Below are 22,330 nucleotides of genomic sequence, written 5' to 3' on the forward strand. Positions count from 1 at the left end.
TCCCAGGACCCTGAGATCATGACCGGAGCCAAAGGCAGAGACTTAACCCGCTGAGCCACCCAGGTGCCCCAACAAAACCATTTTTAAAAAATGTAATGACACTGCATATCTCTGGGTTTTAATGACGACACACAGTACTACCTACAGCTTGAGACCCCAAGGAAGAGGGGCAGCTCTGCTTCCAGGCAGTCTGTATCTTCCACAAGAACATTTGCAAAATCAAAAATAACTTTTTATACAGAACTTTAAAATGTGACCTGTGAGGACTGGACTTACAAACATTAACATAAACATAGGGGTGAAGCAATTAAATACAAATATTTACAAAGTTCAAATAACTGGTCTTATCACCAAGGAGATCCACTTGGCAGATATTTACCTTGTCATGAGAGAGACACAACCAAGTGCCACCTGGATAACCTGCCTAACCAGCTCGGAGAACAAATACGGTTACTCTTTCAATAATCCAATCACTCCATGCCTGAATTACCTGAGCTCTTTCTCCAACAGAAATCTTGAGGAGAGGGGAGGTTGTTAGTTTAGGGAGGAGCACCTGAAGTTCACAAGATAAAATTGGAGAGTTGGATCAGAACACTGTGAGCGTCAATTTATTATTTTCATTTCTTCTGTAGCAAATGAAATTGAAAATGCATCCTGGCCTCTGGCCTCCGGTACCGAAGTCATCTGCCTGAGCTAGATCCTTACCAGAAGCTGCAATACTACCTTCTGCTTGGGTTCCCAAGGTTTTAGCTCCTTTAATTTGTACTAAGAAGCCCACCACGGATGGGGGCAGGAGCCAAGCCAGAATGTCAGGTCATTTTCCAGCCCCAACTCAAGCTGTGTCAGAAACAATCAAACCCTACAAATAGGGACAATCATGGTGAACCTGGGTCACTAATGAGGATCACCTTGATTCACAGTAATCTCTCCTTTGGGTCCTTCATAGGCTTTAGTGACTGAGGGCTATAAAATCCATCAGAACCTTCTCAAGCCATCTGAAAAGTTACCCCACTAAATCTTGGAAGGAAAGAAGATGGTTCCTGAACATGTTTTCTGGGGTATACTTTGCCTCTCTGCAAACATACGTAAATCCTCCCCAAGGATGAGTTCTGCATGTTGAAGGTCCTAGAGAGCTGGGGGGTGGGGGGTGGGGGGCGGGGGTTAGACACTGTCCATGCTTTGGTACAAACTCCTGTCTTAGTTACACAACTAAGAGGGAATGCTGAAGTTATTCTCTCAGAACTAAGAAAATCTGCTGCGAGATCATGTTCTGTGCATACAAAGACAGATGGGCGACCTCAGCCCCTCTGAAATACACAGTCTCACCAGATATACTGCATCTTAAATAATTGAGAAAGTAATCTGAGCTGTGATGAATGTGTACACGAATTCAATAGGAGCACAGAGTATAGGGCAATTAAGTTGGACTAGATAGATAAGGAGAGCTTTCCAGAACCAGTGATATTTGCTCTGGGAATTAAAGTGTGAAGTGGCAGTGGGGTGGGAGGTTGGGGTACCAGGTGGTGGGTATTATAGAGGGCACGGATTGCATGGAGCACTGGGTATGGTGAAAAAATAATGAATACTGTTTTTCTGAAAATAAATAAATTGAAATATATATATATATATATGTATATATATATATATATATATTAAAAAAAAAAAAAAAAGAAATAAGCCAGACAGAGAAAGACAAATACTGTATACTCTCACTTATGTGTGGAATCTAAAAGAAGATTGAACTCATAAAAGCTGAGAGTAAAATGGTGGTTACCGGGGTCTAATGAGGGGTCTTTCTCAATCACATCTTGACCTTAAGTGATCATTTGTTAGCACTGGACTTTTAAAATTAATTATTTTTGTTAAATAGGAAAAAAAAGTGTGAATTATGAAAACAGAGTGAGGTGTTTATGGACAAAAGAGCCCACCATGTGGCTATTACCAAATAATCCAACAGAAAAGGATATTTAAATATTTCAATGTAAAGGTGAGCCATTTACCAAGGTGACAGAAACACAACACTTGTGGATGGCCAGGAATGAAGGGAGCTGGAAAAGTAAAGTTAGAAGGAGACCCATCTTTTGTTCAGCTTTGAATAGCCCAGTAACGAGTCTGAACTCTATTCTAAAGACAACAGGAAGCCATCCATAGATTAAGAGCAGAGGGAGTAATGTGCTTGTATCTGTAATCTAGAGAGATCCTGGTACCTGGGCCAAAAGCAGACACATGGGAGGCTTCAGGCAAGAACCTGAAGCTGTTCTCAGTGTCCAGCGGAGAGGTGGCCAAGCCCTGAGAGAAGAAGCAGTGGAAGCCAAAGGGAAAAAGTGATTCTAGTTTTCCAGAGTTAGAAAACACCAGGAAATAGTATGGAGGGTGAAATTCAGAGAGAAAAGTAAAAAATGGCACCGGGCTGTGTAGCAAGGGAGTCTGGGTGAAAGCTAAGCCATTGACTGCGTTAGGAACCATTAGGAAAAAGAGAGCAGTGTTTGGGCTACCAGTAATGGGTTTCTTCTGGATATATTGAGTTTGAAGTGCCTGCAGGACATTCATGTGGAAAAGCACTTTCTAAATTCACATTTAAAAAAAAAATGCTTTTATAGGTCTCTCAGCTCAAAATGGTAATAACTGCTGTAAGGACATCCAAACACTACAACAAAATTTCTCATCACGTACACACATTCTGCCACAAAAACATTTCTGGTACCAATAACCCAGAAGAGATAGGTTGAAAATACATGTTATGTTTTGCATATTTCTATAATATTTAAGATATTACAAATCAATGCAAATGAAAAAGATTCTTTAATAAACAGCAGAGATTCACTACCAGCTATTTGGGGAAAATATATAGGTTTAGAGACTGACCTCATTCCATACACCAAACTAAATTGAAAAAAAAAATAGAAGAAAATAAATGTATTTATGCAATTCTGAATGTCAGGATAGTAAACATCTTGTATACTTAGAAATAGTAAAAAGAAAATCACAATGTTCATGATCAATAAATTGAACTATATATTATATATCTCCTTTAATAAGGAAAATAAAAATTAAGTTCTTATTAAATTCTTCAATAAGAATTCAGAAGACTTAGCACATGGATGAAATATTAGCATTACTTAAATATAAATACCTAATATGATTCCTTAAGAAAAAAAATGGAAAAAGCTAGGATAGATGATAAATATTTATCTTCACTTAGAATAAAGATATTTTATATATTTATTAAAACTGTATGAGAAAACTTAATGCTAGTAAGTTTTCAATAAACACTTCAATATATAGGAGCTAATAACATAAATTTTTAATTTTTTAAAGTAAATTGGCAATATTTATAAAATCTGTTTGTCCCAGTTCTGATAACACAATCTAAAGATACCATTCAAAAGGCAGACAATAATTTATACCATGAAACACTTAAATACTTATCTTTACCTACATTTAGAGATTAATACATTTCAAAATAGGTATGCTGCTTTTATAATGAAAAATAATAATGTTAAAGGCTAAAAGACTTAGAGGTTATCAGATTTAATCAATATAAAAGTCTGAGTGGGAGATAGGTAGATCTATCTGTGTAATGTGTGCAAATTTCAGATTCTGCCAGTAAAGGGAAGGCGTGTGCTCTTCTCCTCTGCTAATTCCCTTCCTGTTGGCTAGAATGTGGGAGTGAAGATAGAAAATGGAAGCCCCATGTTCATGATAGCAAATCTACAAGGGAGAGCCTTCATCTCCTATACAGAAACCTCCCATACTGCCCTTGATTTCTGTACCTGCTATATACAGCCTCTGGGTACCTACTCAGTTCAGTGTTCTAAATGACAACATAGCATATCTACATACATAATCAGCTACAAAAATTAATAAGTTTTGTTCACTGATCAAAATTTAGCAAAACAGCTGTAAAGGTTTGGGTATATCTATATGCCAGAGCTGATGGATGAGAAACAGGGTATAGATCTGTGTCCCATTCCTACACCATTTAAGATCAGAGTCTCCCTCTCTTATAGTTTAAAACAGTATCATTAACAAAATGCATTGAACTATTCCAGAAAACAGGTCAAGTTCTTAAGAATTTAACAACTGCCCCTGGAAAATAATTCATACATAAAGCCTCTAAAGCAAACAATTAAAAGGTATGGCAGAGATGGCTAATTGTACCCCAATATTCATTTTCCTCTACTCCTTTATAGAACCATTAAGTTTAAACTGGGAACAGGGCTTTCCAGAATGAAATTTACATTTCACAGTCTTCCTTATAGCCAGACATGGCAATGTAACTAGATCCTGGCCAAAAGGATTAACTAAAAATGGTCTATGAAAACTCAAGTCTATGAAAACACTTGAGTTGAGGTATCCTTCCTTATTCATGCTGACTAAGAGCAGCCATCTTGGACTGTGAGTTACAAGCTATATGTTAAGATGGCAGAGACACCTGATGGAAGCAACCTGAGGCCCTCATGTTTGTGGACTTTCCTTATTAGTTTTGGATTGTCTACTTCTGCTTCCTGTTTATGAGAAAGAGAAATAAATCTCTGCCTCCTTTTAGGTCACTCACACTTTAGGCTTCCTATTTATCCTACTGAATATTACAAAGATTGAAACATATCATTATTCTGTGCTCCCAAAAGTATCAGAAGGGAATGCAGACAATACAAACTCTACTACTATGGAAAAATCAATGCATAATTAAAGGACTTTAACATGGGAGTCATTATTGTAGGTCAGCAACACTTCACAATACCTCCAGAACATCAGTTAGTTGTTTCTTTATCTCTTCTTTTAGCTCTCCAAATTGTAAATCCTGTGATCCATAAAAGTTCCCCAGTCATAGCCTCTCTGCTGACTCATTAAAACAAAACAGTGAAATCACTGCTTTATTTTATAGTGTACTCTAGAGAATTAACTTATCCTCCTATGTTATAAGACAAAAATTAAAAATATAGCCACTTTCAAAAATCAATTGTAGAGCTCTATGGTGCCATCGCAAATCTGGTAATTGGCCCAGATTAAAATATATTGAATATTTTGTTGAAACCAGGAAAAACATGCCCCAGCTGGACCGTGTGAGAAGAGAAGGAGCTGTTGTAGCTATTTCCTCGTCTTTCCATGCTTGAGTTCTAGAGAGAAATTGCTTGCTGAAAAACTAATTTCAAACAGTGACTATTCGTTAATCTAACACTTGCTTCAGGTATATGAACCATGGGAAAATAGAAAGAATGATAGAATTTAGGCATGCCTCCAGAGTAGCATATTCAGAGTAAAGAGAAACAAGCCATCTGGTCCATCTGGTGTGGTACTGAGGCATTTGGTGGGGGTGACGGACAAAATGGATCAGACACAGTTACCGGAGAATACAAAGAATTCAGAAGATTGAGGGAACTTGATTAGCTATAAATGCCCTATACCTACAAATATTGCCACTCACATATAAATTGTTTTAATTTTTTAATATTTTTTATAAACATATAATGTATTATTAGCCCCAGGGGTACAGGTCTGTGAATCACCAGGTTTACACACTTCACAGCACTCACCATAGCACATACCCTCCCCAATGTCCGTAACCCCACCCCCTCCCCCCAGCAACCCTCAGTTTGTTTTGTGAGACTGAGAGTCTCTTGTGGTTTGTTTCCCTCCCAATTCCATCTTGTTTCATTTATTCTTTTCCTACCCCCCAAACCCCCCACATTGCATCTTTACTTCCTCATATCAGGGAGATCATATGATAATTGTCTTTCTCTGATTGACTTACTTCGCTAAGCATAATACCCTCTAGTTCCATCCATGTCATCACAAATCACATACACATTTTTTTTAAAAAAAGTTCAACAGGTATGTCTCAAAAGAAAAAAAAAATGTGGAATGACAATTTTCAGTATACCACCACCGTTTCTTCTCCTTAAAAGGTACAAAGACAACTAACTTCAGTGCAATTCAAAGATTGCTAAACATTGGAAATCACTAGAGAGTAACAGTAATAGCAATATTAATTTATACAAAAATTGCTTAATTGTTAAAATATGAGAGTGTGATAAAGATATAGACTATTTAATTGTTGCTTTGCCTTGCCTCCTTCCATTAAGTTATAGTGAGAATCAGCCACATGTGTAACAAACAAATAGTAATGTGTGAAACTAAAGACACCTTATTTAAAGTGGAATCAGGAGGCCAAAAGGGAGCCCTCTCATATATCACCACTTGTCATCAATCACAGGCCCAATTGAACAGGCACAACTTACATTCCCAAAAGGAAAAAGCTTTACTACTGCAGCAGGAAGAAGGAAGATTTTCCCTCTTGTCTGGCAACAGCCCAACCAATAAGAAATCTCCATAACTCAGCCAATGGGAAGCCACTACACTTTCAACTCCCAGTTTAGTCCAATGGACTTTTTGTTTATAACAGCACTTTCAGACTACCCACTCTCCTCTATAAAATTACATCCCTTTCCTTTATTCTCCAGACTTGCCTAAGATTTCTCTATGCTTGGCCCAAATTGTAACTCCTGTGCTGTTCCTGAATAAACACAGTTTGCTGATGAAAAAACTGGCTGTTTTACTTTTAAGGTTGACAAATTGAATGAGGAAGAAAAGGGCAATAAATGCTTCTTTTTTTTTTTTTTTAATCCCATAACCTTTTGTGGGTAAGATTTTATGGTTCCTCAAAAGCCACTGATTTTTAGAAGATATCTTAATATAATTACAGAGAATGAATATAAAGAATAAAAAATCTTAAAGTAGTTTAAAAACTTCCATAAACAGTACTTTTAAATGATTTTCTTCTGAAATTCTAATTATTGGGGAACTAAAAATGAAAGTAGACATACCCCAAACTAAGATTCCATTAATAATGTTTTGCTCACTCTGAACACCAGAAATATTTTTTTAAACATAATCACTGCTTTTCATCATAAAGGAATTTGAAAGATCACTTTCCTCTTCCAGAGAGATAAGGAAAGATAAAAAATGATAATCACTACCTGTCATTTTAATCAAGGAGTATAGCCTTTAGACCTTTACTTTCCCCTTCATACGTCTCCTTCTGACACAGTCATCTAGAACAGCACTTAAAAGAGAATTATTTTAAAAAAGGAGAGAGAGAGAGAGATAATTATTTCTAAATTTCACCAATATTGTGGCCAGGTTTAACCTAGCCCATAGGCATCCTTTGTGCATATTACAGAAAGGTACTCTTTCTTCCAGACCGAAGTCTCTTGATCTCTGTCAAGGTGCATAGCTTGTCAGTCAGAGCATGACCCTTCTCTCCTCCTGGCCAGGAACCCCAGTAGAGACAGGGACAGTCTGTCCAACATCCATGGCAGCCCTGTTTGCACTTGAAATTTTGAGATATTTTACCTCAAATTATTTTCTCCAAAAAATCTGAGAAATTTCCTCCCCCTACATGGTTATCCTGTGCGTATACAGTCTTGAATGGAAGAATCAGGAGAAAAGTTAAAGAAATAGAATCCTGGAAGCTTTATTTAAAGCAATAGAAGAGGGGCACCTGTGTGGCTCAGTCAGTCAAGCATCTGCCTTCGGCTCAGGTCATGATCTCAGGGTCCTGGGATTGAGCCCTGCATTGGGCTCCCTGCTCAGCGGAGAGTCTGCTTTTTCTTTTCTCTCTGCAGCTTCCCCTGCTTGTACTCTCTCTCTCTTGTTCTCTGTCAAATAGATAAATAAAGTCTTCTAAAAAATAAAAATGAAACAAAAAAATAAAGCAACAGAAGATTTGTTCTGAAGTTTTGCAAATGTACTTCTAACATCCAACCCACTTACTCAACCACTGACTTAGGCTTTCTTTGAGCTTTCCCAGCACTGAGAGGTACAATTTTCAAGAAAACCAGAAGGAACATGACTAGAAAATCATTATATTCAGCTACTTTACTTTTTCTTAATCTCCATTTTAAAGATAATCCCATTTTTCTGTTTTTTTTTCTTTTTCTATCATGCTTTTTAAAGTATGTATAATATTCTCAAGCCTAAATGATCATTTTTTAAAAATAATTTAATTTTAACATGGCATTTTTATCTAAAATAAGACTACTTTTCAAAAAATGTTTGTAGTCTCTTTGGGATGACAAATATAACTTACTACCTTTAACCCAATTCACTCACTCTAGCACAAATCAAATTTTATTTTCTCACAATTAATCATGCTTATATTTTTCATGAATTCTACAAGTTGTTTCCAAACATTGTGACCTATTTTATAACTTTTATTCAAGAAACATAAGGTTCTCTGGATCTTAGTCATTTCTTTTCCCCTTAGCAATAATAAAACCTGAAGATGACTCATAATACCAAAGAAAATATAGAGATCCTCTTCTCACAACAACTGAATATATACTTTTATATATATAAAAAGAGAGAGAGCATAATAATATAACATATGCCATAGTCATATATATATATATATATATATATATACATATATATATATATATATCTTGTTGAAGACCACTGAACTCACAAAGATATAAAAATGCACCAGAGAACCAATCTTTGACCCCAATTTAAAGCAGATTTCTCTTTAAAAATAGCCTACAAATACAGAAATTGGGGGGGGGGAATCAGATCTTTTTTTTTTTTTTTAAGATTTTATTTATTTATTTGACAGAGATCACAATAGGCAGAGAGGCAGGCAGAGAGAGATGAAGGGAAGCAGGCTCCCTCCTGAGCAGAGGGCCTGATGTGGGGCTCGATCCCAGGACCCTGAGATCATGACCTGAGCCTAAGGCAGAGGCTTAACCCACTGAGCCACCCAGGCACCCCAGAAAATCAAATCTAAAGGATTCTCTCTGGCCATTCTTCCTCCCTCCACTCTGCCCCAAATATGTCAACAAAGTCCTAAAGAGTTACAGAGACTACAAGAGTAAGGGGCTGACCCATCCCATTGGCTACATAAATCATCAAATCTTTTCTATTTCTTCTATCTAGGTACAAACTCAGTGGCCATACATTTAGTATCATTCATTAAAAATTATGATGTATTTATGCTTCAAAAAATAATAGAAATGGTAATAGATCAACCTTAGACTTAAAGATAATGTTAAGAATAATGTAATCAGGGGCACCTGGGTGGCTCAGTTGGGTAAGCCTCGGCCTTCAGCTCAGGTCATGATCTCAGGGCCCTGGGGATCCAGCCCCTCATTGGGCTCTCTGCTCAGCAGGGAGCCTGCTTCTCCCTCTCTCTGCCTGCTCTCTGCCTGCTTGTGATCTCTCTCTCTTTCTCTCTCTCTATCAAATAAATAAATAAAAATTTAAAAAGATCTTTTAAAAAATGTAATCAAAGTAAATGGTGATAATACATACACGTGCATAATATTCACATTCATACCTACATTGATATGCACATACATAATATGTTAAAAATAAAGGGGAGAGAAAAAGAGGGGAAATGATGGAGAAGAATGCCAGTTAATAATGCAGAAATAAGAGAATTAGAAAAATCATGCTTTTACAACCCCTCTGTGATACTGAGGTTAACACCACCCAGTGAAAAGTTGAAGAGCAGGTTTCAGAGCATCATCTCACATATCAATTTTCATTTATAGGAGGAAGCAGTCCCTTTATGCTACAGAGATCTAAGCAGATATCAAGTAACTAAATAACCAAATTGTTCATAATCTAGAATGCCACGAACAGACATCATGTGCCTCCTAACATGATGCAAGAGGAAGTACAAAAATGGGAAGGGGGACATTCTTAGACAAGGAGCCCACAGTCCAAAAATGTCAAGGGCATGAAAGCAACCAAAAAGAACAGAGGAACTATTGTAGAGGAAGGAGATTAAAAAGATGACAGCAAAATGCATTGCAAGATTTCTGTTAAATCTTGAATTCAAAAACAAAAACAAAACAAAAAAAAAAACTGCAAGGGGCAGCAACTGGGTTGTGCAGTAGGCTTAGCATCTGATTCTTGGTTTTAGCTCAGATGGTGATCTCAGGGTAGTGGGATCTAGCCCCGAGTCATTATGGGCTTGTGCTCAGCACAGAGTCTGCTTAAGACTCTCTCTCTCTCCTTCTGCCCTTCCCCACCACACTTGCACAAGCTTGCTCTCTCTCTCTTGAAAATAAATAAATCAGTCTTTCAAAAAAAAAAAAAAAACTATAAGGGACTTTTTCTTTAATAATTGAAGAAGTTAGAATATGGACTGTATATTTATATTATGAGCAACTGTTGAATCTATTCGGTGTACTAGTAGTACTAAGGTGTGTAAGGAAAGTTCTACAGGGAGACACATACTAAATAATTTAGAGGTGAATTGTTATAACATCTGCAACTTATTTTCAAAACATATATGCACATGGATGCATATACACAGGTCGAGAGTTATATCTGGAAAAATGTCAACTGATAACTCTAGCAAAGAATATAGGATTGCTTATTGGATTATTCTTTTAACTGTCCTAGCATCGAGATTTTCAAAATAAATTGTGGATGAAAAACATCTAAAGGGGAAAGGAAGGAAAGTTAATTGATCTGGCAGTGTTTCCAGGGAATTTCATCTAGAACGTAGTTCCTATTATATCACTGAAATGCTAAGTTAGTGGCAACATAAATATATATGATATGATATGATATGATATGAAAGTATAATCACCTCTGAAGAAAATGTCCAAACGGATTAACTCAAAGATGAAATTCAATTAACAGCTAAAATTACCCAGAAGCAGTGTGGCACCTAAACTCTACAACCACATAAGAGTGAATTTTAATCTCGGTTTTGCTATTTACTAGATAGGCATGACATCCAGCATTAACTGGACATTTCTTGGAATTCTTTTCTGTAGAACAAAGATAATAATACTAAACCCATATGGCTGCTGTGACAATTAAATATTGTAAAGCTGCTGGTCAGTGGGTCTCAAACGTTAGCCACACTGGTCACCTGGATCTCTAAGACCTGTCCCCACTCCAAGTTTTCCAATTCAGTAAGTCTGACATGAAGCCCGAGAACTTGCATTTCCAACACTTACTAGGTAATTCTGGTGCTGCTGGCCTGGAGACCATATTCTGAGAACTGAGACTGTATATATTCTAATCGAAAAATGTGCATACTCCCCCAGCAACAGTACAGAGAGAAAGCTGGTCCACCACCCTTCAGGGTGACCTTTATGACCTTGAGTGTGCTTCTTCAACACCCTATTGTGATTTGCACATTGTTTTCCTTCCGTTGGAAGATCCTCACCCTTCCCATCCCTGCCCTGATCCTAAATACACATAAACCTCTCACTTGCCAAGAATGGAATTACAGCACGTTAACCGCACTGACTCAGTTCCACCTCTGATTCTTCTCTGGAAGTAGATGTCATATGTAAAACAAAAGAAGACAGCCTGATTATATTGGATTCTCCTTACCCCACCCCTGAGGCATAACCTCTGGGATGGTTAGACAAATCAAAACCTTTAGTACTGGACACAGAAAACTCTTTGCCATAGGCCTCATGTGCCCTAGCTTGGAGCCTCCTTTTTCATACCACTGTCCAGATCAATTCCAAGCCTACTCTGTACTCTGTTTTGGGATTGGGGGCCTCGACTCCTCAAGGATTCTTGTCAGAGGAATTAAATAATAGACTGTACACAGTTTGGCTCCAGAGACCCAAAAAATCCTAGCATGATTACTAGCTAGGAAGTTCTCAAGATGTCTTGAGCCTTAGTTTGCTAATCTGTACAATGGGAAAAACATAACAATTTAGAAGATGAAAGGAGACAATAAAAGCACTGAGCTCAGTATCTGACTACAGTAAGCATAAAATAGGTTAGACCTAAAAAAAAAAAAATTTTAGTCTGACGATGAAGAGGACAATGACAACTGATAAAGGAAGGTAAAGAAAAGCCTTCGTGTTGGTGAAATTAAACCTTTGGCTATTCCCTGGCCAGCTTCTGCTCTACATTTATCCCTCTACCTTAAACTTCCACCCTGCTCCTCATAGCCCAGTAGCAGGACTTTGAAAACCAAATTAAAAATCTTTCCAATGGCTGTTTTAAATCCCAAGATCAATGAATGGGCATTCTGTTCTTCCATTGGTAGAAAGGATATTTAAAGGGTAATGGGAACAATTACTAAGCTTCATGGAATTTCTTAATGGTGGAGATGTTTCCAAGGCCCTCTTTATGCAGGGCCCTGAGTGTGGAGCTTGGAAACATTGCCCCAAATAGAGCTAGAACACAGTGCTCTATTCTGCAATCTCATGAGACGGAATCCTGAGTGAGAGACAATATCAATATGCAGTGGACGTCAGAGCCATGGACTGAGTTAGCACAGCTGGATTTCAGTTAGGGGCTCTCAGCAACACCCAGCTGTATGGCCTTGGACATATTCGGGAGTCCTCACTTTCCCTATGTGTAAGATAAGCACTCATTCTGTAGGATCTCTTCTACCTTTCACAAATGACGGTTATGTCTGTTTCAACTTTGGCTCTGGATTAGCCTTCTAACCTGGAAGAAGAAGCATATAGTTGACACAGAGGCCAGTTCAGTTCTTGAGAGTCCCGACATTCACCCAGTAGCTGGTCTTGAGAGCTAGATCACAATTGTCATGAGCCACCTTGAATAGAGAACAGAAGAAAATAATACTCTGTTATACATTTTATAGAAAGGTAGTCAAAACCCTCAGAGGTATATATTTACTGTATTGACATTTCTATGCCCTTTTTATGCCCTAAGGAATGAAAATAAATGCTTTTAACCTTTAAAAAAGTTATAATCAGGTAACCAAACAGGTTGAACAGCATGATTTGATTTTTAAAGAATAGACAGTTGTATACACCAAGGTAATGATGGTATTTATCACTCAGTGATAGTTATAGATTTTTAACTTTTTCTTTTCTTTGTCAATATTTTCTTGTTTTCTACCACGTGCATGTATTGCTTTTGTAATACTAAGCAATATATAATATTCGGAATCCTGCTTCTCTGTCTTGCATTCTTTTAGTTTCTCTGCCTGAAAAATAATCCAGAATACTTTACTTCTATTCTTTTCATGGATAAAAAGAAAAGCCACTCGTCGTTCCTTAGCATGTCTTCCAAAGAGAACAATTTTTTTTTTTCCATTAAACTCTACCCTGATCTTTATTGAGGTCCTTTAGGTTAAAATCCTTAATTGTGACTGCTTCTCATTAAAAAATAATAATAATAATAAGTACGTGCTCAGCTTGCCATAAAAAGGTGTTGCAGGTTTCAGAACTCAGATTCACCTGCTTGTCCTAAAACTAGTTATGGAGGTTTTTACATTGAGTCCCCTTAACAGCTCGAAGGAGGTGAAAAAGCAGAGAAATGATTATGTGGATTCAAATTCTACTCTAGGTTGAATCATGACTCTGCCATTCTCAAGCTATGCAAACCTTGAGCTTTTTTACCTACCCTCCCATATCTTGTTTTCTCATTTGCAAAATGAGCATACAAGGTTGCCAGGGCTAAATGAAATCCTACTTGTAAAGACGATAGTTCAGTTCTTGAAAAACAACAGGTGCTTATTAGAGCATTTAATGGCTCAATAAATTCAACTATAATTAATTCTAAAATAAAAATTAGCCTCCTTCTCAAATAACTTCAGAAATTAAGTTTCTACAGTCTGATCCCATATCTGATCCTGTCCTCAACTTTTCCCTATTTCTGAGAAAAATAAATATACTTGAATAATATTTGGGGCATTTTTTCCTGCTTTGATTTTAATATATAAAAACTCTACCTACTGTTTCTCAACATGAAGCTCTTTTTAAATGCACAAATGCACAATTTTTATTTCTTAATAAAAAGATCATTATTTCTCAGAAGTAGAATTAGTATCTAATCAATCTAACTATACACACACACAATTTTCTGAGCTAGAGGAAAATTTAGACATAGGCACATCTTTTCCATTCAGACAGATGCCTATTAGTATAAACTCATGTTTACACATTCAATAAATTAGTTTTTGAGGTACTAACAATGAAATAAAAAGACCGTTAAATAGAATATTCTAAAGGGATGGCCAGAGTCTGTTAAAGTTAGTAGTACGTAAGTTTACTCTTCCCAAGGTTAATTATCACTAGCAACTGATGGGGCAGTCCACTATAAAATGAGAGTCGAGGGATGCTGGAAGGACCAACTCCTTAAATATTAAATATTAAATATTTAAATATTAAATATTTCATTAATTTACTTATTAACTTGTTTTTCTCACCAAGTAAATGAGTCTAACAGTTACTCTTGCTAGTAAGGCACTAGCTTTGCTTTGTGAATAGAGAAAATATTTAGTCCATCTTTCAAAGTGGTTTATAATAATACCTGCATCACAGAGACCCTGTGAGAATTTGATGAGAAAATAAATAATTTAGCAGAACCTGAATACAGTAAATGCTTATTAAATGTTATGCAATATTATCATTATTTTTTTTTAAGATTTTTGTTTATTCATTTGTCTCAGAAAGAGAGAGCAAGCAAGCACAAGTGCACAAGCAGGGAGAGGCAGAGAGAGAAGCGGGCTCCTTGTGGAACTTGATCCCAGGATCCTGGGATCATGACCTGAGCCGAAGGCAGTGGCTTAACCGACTGAGCCACCCAGGCGTCCCACCATTATTTTTTATTACTAAGAAAATACGGGCACTGGAGAAGTTAAGTCCTCAAGAATTTTTTTTTTTTAAGATTTTATTTATTTATTTACTTATTTATTTGACTGGGAGAGAGACGGCGAGAGAAGAGGGAGAGGGAGCATAAGCAAAGGGAGAGGGAGAAGGAGAAGAAGGGTCCCTGCCCATCATGGAGCTTGACTTGGGGCTCTATCCCAGGGACCCTGGGATCATGACCTGAGCTGAAGGTGGGTGCTTAACGACTGAGCCACCCAGGCACCCCTCCTCAAGATTTTTTAAAAGAGGACTGTATTGGGACGCCTGGGTGGCTCAGCAGGTTAAGCCTCTACTTTCGGCTCAGGTCATGATCTCAGGGTCCTGGAATCGAGCCCCACATCGGGCTCCCTGCTCAGCAGGGAGCCTGCTTCCCCCTCTCTCTCTGCCTGCCTCTCTGACTGCTTATGATCTCTGTCTGTCAAATAAATAAATAAAATCTTTAAAAAAAAAAAAAAGAGGACTGAATCAGAATAATTTCCCACGAAAATAACAATGTATCTTGGTCTACTTTCAAAAGTCATTCCTTGACAAATTATTCCTCTTGCCACTTCCTTGGCCAGTTTAAGAGAAAACCTCTTTAATTCCCATACTTTGATGATACTTCTATGGAAGCACATTCACCTGGTTGAAGTCAGCCCTTTACAGTGGGGAATTAGAAAATATTTTTCTTTATGACTATGAAACCACTTAAACATAAGAGTTCAAAAGACAATGTGAAAGACACCTATAAGTGAAACAACGCTAAAATACCAAGTTAAATACCAAGTTAAATATTAAGTTTAACATATGTTAATAGTTTGCTTTCTTTACTTTAGTTCTCTCACTTTGCTTTCTAAAAATGAAATGTTATAGGTACCTTTATACCCTCAATCTGCCATTTTCTTCCCCAGCAGTAACCACTATCCTAATGTTGGTGTGTATTATTTTCATGATGGTTTTCTACTTTTATTAGGTATATAGAACCCATAAATAGTACTATTTCTAAATTTTATATAAATTATACTTTAAGTATCCTTTACAACTGATTTTTTTTTTTTTTACTCACCTTTGAATTTTTGAAATTAACTCTCTACTCATGTAGGCCTGGACCATTCATTATAAATCTTGCATACTAATTGTTTGAATAATCCATGGCTTATGTGTTTATTCACTGCTAAGTGGATTATTTCCTATATTACAAACTTGCTCAAAGAATCTCCCTGTGTACAAGTGCCTGGGTTGTTCTAGGGTAGAGAAGTATCTTGGCAAGGTAGATGCATCTTCAACTTTACAAAATATTCCCAAATTGCTCTCCAAATTGCTCATCAAACCAACTTAGACTTCAACCAAAGTGGACATGATTTCATTTTTCCCACACCCTTACTATTAGGTGTCATTATATCCATTGAATTTTTCCAATTTTCTATTGACATATATTTTCATATTTGCCTGAATTAACTTGCCAATCCAATCATAATTGGATTATGATTGAGATTGCCAGGAATCTCATAATGACATTTTCTGGAAAAAGTCTATAATAAGACAAAGGAGCAAATGAATGCATGAGTCTAACAATTCAACCATCATCATGAAAGATACCTTTTTAAGTGAAAAGACCAAATCAAGGAAGGAAGGGGATGGATCAACATCTGAAAATATAAATAAGAATAAAAAGCATGTTCTTCTTACAAGGTAGCCACAGGTAAACCAACACAAAAGAAATCTTAAAGTTTACTTCCTGATCAGCAGTTTAGGACCAACTGCATTAGAAACCACAAAAGCTGTAATTTCCTCTTTGTATCTTTCAGAAGCAGGGTAGAAGTATATAAAGCTCAATGTAAAAATTAATAAATTTTGCTGGTTGAGATTTCATATCCTATTTAGTTGGTAAATCAAGATTAGTTTGATCATTTATATATCAGTTGAAGATATATTAATAAGCTCTGTGCACTAGGCTGCTTTTAGGTAAAGGGACTTGAATACAAATCTTTCATGTCACAAATGTGCTTGCTACTTGGCCTTCACAAAAATAAAAACTACAGTGGTCCCATGACTATGAATGCCAATAATTTTATACAAAAGAACATTAAGCACATTAAACTATTATGTGCTCTTGCCTACCAGTATTGTACTCAAATCCAGAAAAAATTTACAATGAGTAGCCCTGGCCTTGATGTATGTAATTTTTTAATTTGTTTTTCACTGTCACTTCTGTCATTCTTGATTTAGTTATTCTATTTTCATCGATGCTTTCTACCACTGAAAAATTGATAATATTCAGCTGTGTAAACTGTGTCTTTATCTGGTTAATTCATTGGGATGTATTCTAAGTAAATACCCTCACCACAAGAAATAGAGAAACTTCTAGAAATAAAGTCTTTACGGAAACAGAAAAATAAAGTCAAAGCGTGGTACTGGGCCATTACAAGCTAAGAAGCCATGAAGCTGCTTTGATCTTGATTACAATAAGACTCTCTGCAGAATATTAAAAATAATTTTCTAGTGATTTATTAATTTCACATTAGCCAAAGTACATTGTATGTCCTTCCATTTTTATAACTTGTTTCCAAGAGGGAGGAGGAAAAAGACTGCTTTGATTTAATGGCCTTTTAAAACTGGCAAAGTTTGATTACTTGGTGTTCAGTGGAGTCAATGATTTGACTAAAGCTATATTTTTAAGTGTAATCAGTTACTAAGAAATGATCTTTTAAAAAGCCAATATGTACATACCACTAACAAAGCAATGCAGTGATTTTACATTTTCGTTTTGAAAATAATATAGTTATATTTCTTTTATAAATGTTATTTGTGAAAAAAAATCACACAAAAAATTGCTATTAAGTCTTTCTTAGGTGAAATCTTACAATGAGGAAAAGAAAACAGAATCAATACCATAAATTATATTCCTGGGTGCATGCGGCTCACACAATAACTAAACAGCATGGAGTATTTTATGACATTATTGAACACATTCTGTGCTTAAAGAAAGGAAATAAATACAAAAACTTTCCATAAATGTAAAATTTTTTATATTTAGTTTGAAATTATTCTATTTTTAAATCCTTAAAAAAATTCATTGGTTATATCCTGGAATAAGCGCCACTTGACCGTGGAATGTAATTCTCTTTATATATTGATGAATTCTACTGGTTAATATTTTATTAAGGATTTCTACATTTATATACATGAGGAATACTATATATGATTTCCTTTCTTTGTTTGGTCTTTGCCTAATTTTGGTATCAGGGTAATACCAGCTTCAAAATGAATTGAGAAGTGCTCCCTCTGTTCTACTTTCTAGAAAAGATTATGTAAAATTCGTATTAATTCTTCTTTAAACAGTTAGTGGAATACTCTGGTGCAACCATCTGGGCTTCAAGTTTTCTTTGGGGGGAATGTTTTTCATTACAAATTCAATTTATTTAACAGTAATAGGACAATTCAAATTATTTCATATTGGATGAGTGTGGTGGTTTGTGTTTTTTGAGAATTGGTCCATTTCATCTGAGTTGTCAAATGTCTGTGTGTACAATTGTTTAGAGTAGTCTACTGTCATTTTGATATCTGCCTGGTCTGTAGTGATACCCTCTTCCTTCCTGATACTGGTTCTGTCCCCTCCTTTTAACTTTGAGTCTTGCTGGAGGGTTATCAATCTTATTGATCTTTTCAAAGCTCAAGCTCTTTGTTTCATTGATTTTCTCTACTTGTCTTTCCTTCTTTTTTTTTTTTTTTTTAAATCGAGAGTACAGGGGGTGTGAGGGGTGGGAGGGGCAGAGGGAGAGGAAGAGAGAGAATCTTAAACAAGCTCCATGTCCGGCGCAGAGCTCTACTCAAGGCTAAATCTCACAACCCCGAGATCATGAACTGCTGATCCACCCAGGTGCCCATCTTGGTCTACTAATTACATCTCATATTGTTTCCTTCCTTCTGTTTGATTTGAGTTTATTTTGCCCTTCTTTTTCTAGGTTCTTTAGGTAGGACTTCAGCTTATTGAGATTTTTTCCTCACTTCTAAAGTGTGCTATCAGTGCTATAAATCTCCCCAAAGTAGCCATGCCCCCCCCCACGTTTTTATATACTGCAACTTCACTTGCATTTAGTTCAATACACTTTTGTCATTTCCTCTGAGACTTCCTTATGATTATTTAGGAGTGTGTTGTTGAATCAGCACGTGTTGTATAGTTTCTGAGAGTTTTGAGAAATTCCTGTGTAAATGTCCCTTTTCTTATAGGGACTGTATTTAGGGCCCACTCCAATCTGGGATAATCTCAGTTTAATTTGATTACATCTGCAAAGAGCCTATTTCCAAATAAGATTACATTCTCGGGTTCCAGGGATTAGGACCTAGATATCTTTGGGGGGCCATTTTTCAATCTACTATAGAGACTTTGTTTTAACTCTAGAACAAAGTATTGGGAAAATTATTGTCCTCCTTTTAGGCTAGTCACAACCCATCTCAGAAAACATGCAGCACCTTTTACTCATAATTGTATACAGGATTATGATGGGTGCAACTGGAGAATAGAGGCAATAAATTGATAACTGCCAAAGAAATAATTTCAAATATAAAGTGTTTTCTTCAATTAATTTGATGATCAATATAGAAAATACTAAATCACACACAAGTATAACTAGTTTTCTTTTGTAGTAAGATCAAATTTTGTCATGATATATGTATCTAAATAATCTTTATTTTAAAGAATGCCTTTCCCGGGGCACCTGGGTGGCTCAGTGGGTTAAAGCCTCTGCCTTCAGCTCAGGTCATGATCCCAGGGTCCTGGGATCAAGCCTCACATCTGGTTCTCTGCTCTGTGGGGAGCCTGCTTCCTCCTCTCTCTCTGCCTGCCTCTCTGCCTACTTGTGATCTCTGTCTGTCCAATAAATAAATAAAATCTTTAAAAGAAAAAAAAAAAAAAGAATGCCTTTCCCATGAGAGATTAATCTTCAGAGTAAGGCTCTTATCCTGTACTGTTGAAACCTCAGGGCTTAGCCTAGTGTCTAATATATGTTAGGTACTCAATAAATATGTGTTCAATAGATTGAATAAATGAAAGTATACAATTTGACGATAGCATTTGCATGAATTCCTTTAACAAGACCAACGCTTCTATTTTGACCCCAGTCCAGATCCTCTGCTCTGTCTACTTGTAGATCCCACCATGGAGGCTCAGCCTTTTCCAATATAAATGTTGACATGATATGTGTAGGGTACTCTCAATCTTTTTGTGTGAGTGTCCTAAAAAAATTCAGTCCTAAAAATAAGACATCTTCATTAATTGCAGAACTGTCATTTTCTTTTTCTACATTTTGATCTTGTGAAATTTTCAAAACACAAAAATTCAATGACTAAGGGAGCAAACATCTATGCTCCAGCTATCCATGGGTGTGACCCAGTCTTTAGAAAAAGAAATCCACCCCGACATAACCAAAGTCCACTTTAACTTTTCCAGTTCCATTTTACTCTCCTGCCCACACTCCATCCCATTATCATGACCTTGAGCTGCATACTTTCAGTTCTTTCTGCATTTATATTTAGATCTTCTATTTACCTTTACTCTTTCTTATAGAGTTTGAATACAGAAATGTTTTAATTTGTAAATACAGATAGCCAATTATTTATTTATCCTTCATGCATTGATTTGTAATGTCATTTTTAAAATTTTTTATTTTTTAATGTTTATTTATTTAAGTAACCTCTACCCTCAACATGGAGCTTGAACTCACGACCTTGAGATCAAGAGTCACCTGGTCTTCTGACTGGGCCAGTCCGGCACCTTTTCCTTTTTTTCGATGTAATTTTCTATTTTTGTTAGTGTCTCCTAAATTCCCTTTTCTATACCACTAGCCTTTTAGTTTACCCCTGGCCAATAGCACACTGCTTAATTATTACAGCTTTATGAGGAATATTGATAACTTGTAAGGCAATTCCTCCAGTTTTGTTCTTCATCTTGGTTATTTTTGCATCTTTACTATTCCAGTAAGTTTTTGGATCAGTTCATCAGATTCCATTAAAAAAAAAAAAAAAGAAAGAAAGACAAACCTAATTAGTATTTTGCCTGAAAATGAATTAATTTATCATTTTATTTAGGGGATTTTGCCTCATTATGATATGAGAATCTTGGAATCTATGAACATAACATTTCTCCATTTTCAGGTATTACATTTAACCTATATAAAATATCTAATATAAAACATTTTCTTATGTTCTATATTTTCTACATAAAGATCTTTGACAGACGCCAGCCATCTAATAGTTTTTGCCAGTATTGGAGAATTGTATTTTTAATATGTTTTCTAAATAATTATTGGGATAATAGTACTTAGTATTTACTGAGTACCTATTGGGCCAGGTACTGTTCTAAGGATTTCACATACATTAACTAATCTAATCTCCATAAATACTGTGAGAAATAAATAATATTGTTAGCTCCCATTTTATAGGTAAGGAAACTGAGACACAGAGAGACTAAGTATCTTGCCCTAAGTCTCACACACACACACTCACACACACACACACACAGAGTCATATATATATACACACACATGTATATGTACATGTGTATATATATATATACATATTTAGGATTATATGTGTGTATGTAGATATATATATAGGATTAGAAAAGAATTAGGACATCCTGCCATTAGGTTTTCAGGGAGTAGGGTGCCTCATAGAAGGCCTTAGATACTTAAAGTAACTGTGGTTTATCTATAAACGGGGCAAACGAAAGGACCTTATCCTGCCCAAATACTCTGTGACAAAATCAAATCTGATTTGCTCTTTCACTGTTATGGATTAAAATTACAAGCTCATACTAAAATTTATAAAATGAAATTATAAAATGTGAAGCAAAAAATAGGTAAATATCCCTTTAAGAGTTGTGCTGTTGTAGAATATTAAATCATTTTGTAGCTGCCTGGCCATCTGACAAGAACTGAAAAATTAAAAAATGAGTTTTGGAAAGGACAAAGCATTCCGAAGTTCTAGAGGTACATAGGAATGGGAAAGGACACATCTTATACTGAATATGCCAATGAAGCTCTTGAAGGAAGTCACACAGACTGCTACCACAAACCAGTAATGATGGAAAAAATCATCTCTTTATATGGCAAAAATTAATTATTAATTCTGTCTTGAGTGATAGCTGGATGGACCATGCCTATTTTTTTCCAGTTGATGTCTCCAAAATAAACATACATCATTTATTATTGTCTGATTTGTAATTTTGCTCTGATAGGTCTACCTGCTTTATTCATGTTCTATTTACCTAGTTCTACTCATGTGTAAATATTTTGTAAAAATTATCTTCTAATCACAACAGGGTCCCTCTCTGTGTTGTTTTTGTTTTTGTTTTTTTTTGAAGCCAGGCAGTCCTTATGGTTTTGAGGTTGCCAGATTCCACTCATCAAAACAAACCCCTCAAGCTTGTGAGCTCCTGCTCTCTGAGGACTGAGCAGCATCTGCAAAATTAAGAATCATCTCAAACCTTCACCTCAAAAATAAATAATAACTAGGAAGTCACACTAGCCTACTTTCATTCTTAGCTTCTCATTTTCAGATATTTGTAGCAATGCACCTGCCTTAGAATGGAATTATTCTCCAGAGAGCTCAAGTTATTCAAAGGCAAAGTGAAAGTAAGTCCTCCATATGGGCTGTCTCATAGCATATATTTAATATTATTTTAAAAACAAAAACAAAACAAAACAAAACAAAAAATTCCATGGGGCACCTGGGTGGCT

At 36.1% G+C, this 22,330-nt stretch overlaps 1 protein-coding gene across 7 annotated transcripts in view; it reads right to left on the reverse strand.

The window, feature by feature from the left end:
- The window catches only part of GRXCR1 (glutaredoxin and cysteine rich domain containing 1), a 223,765-nt gene that overhangs the window by 178,575 nt on the left and 22,860 nt on the right, over positions 1 to 22,330 (reverse strand). For 3 of the 7 annotated variants that reach the window (XM_082728782.1, XM_082728780.1, XM_082728781.1), the window contains exon 4: positions 12,442 to 12,550. The exons of 3 other annotated variants lie outside the window; for them this stretch is intronic. The gene's annotated coding sequence lies outside the window, so the exon portion shown is untranslated. Of the gene's footprint in view, positions 1 to 7,452; positions 7,662 to 12,441; positions 12,551 to 22,330 lie in introns of those variants that run through there. One more of the 7 variants, XR_014311179.1, reaches the window with a different exon arrangement.

The sequence above is a fragment of the Mustela nivalis genome, assembly GCF_964662115.1.
Source record: "Mustela nivalis genome assembly, chromosome: 4".
Classification (NCBI taxonomy): Eukaryota; Metazoa; Chordata; class Mammalia; order Carnivora; family Mustelidae; genus Mustela; species Mustela nivalis.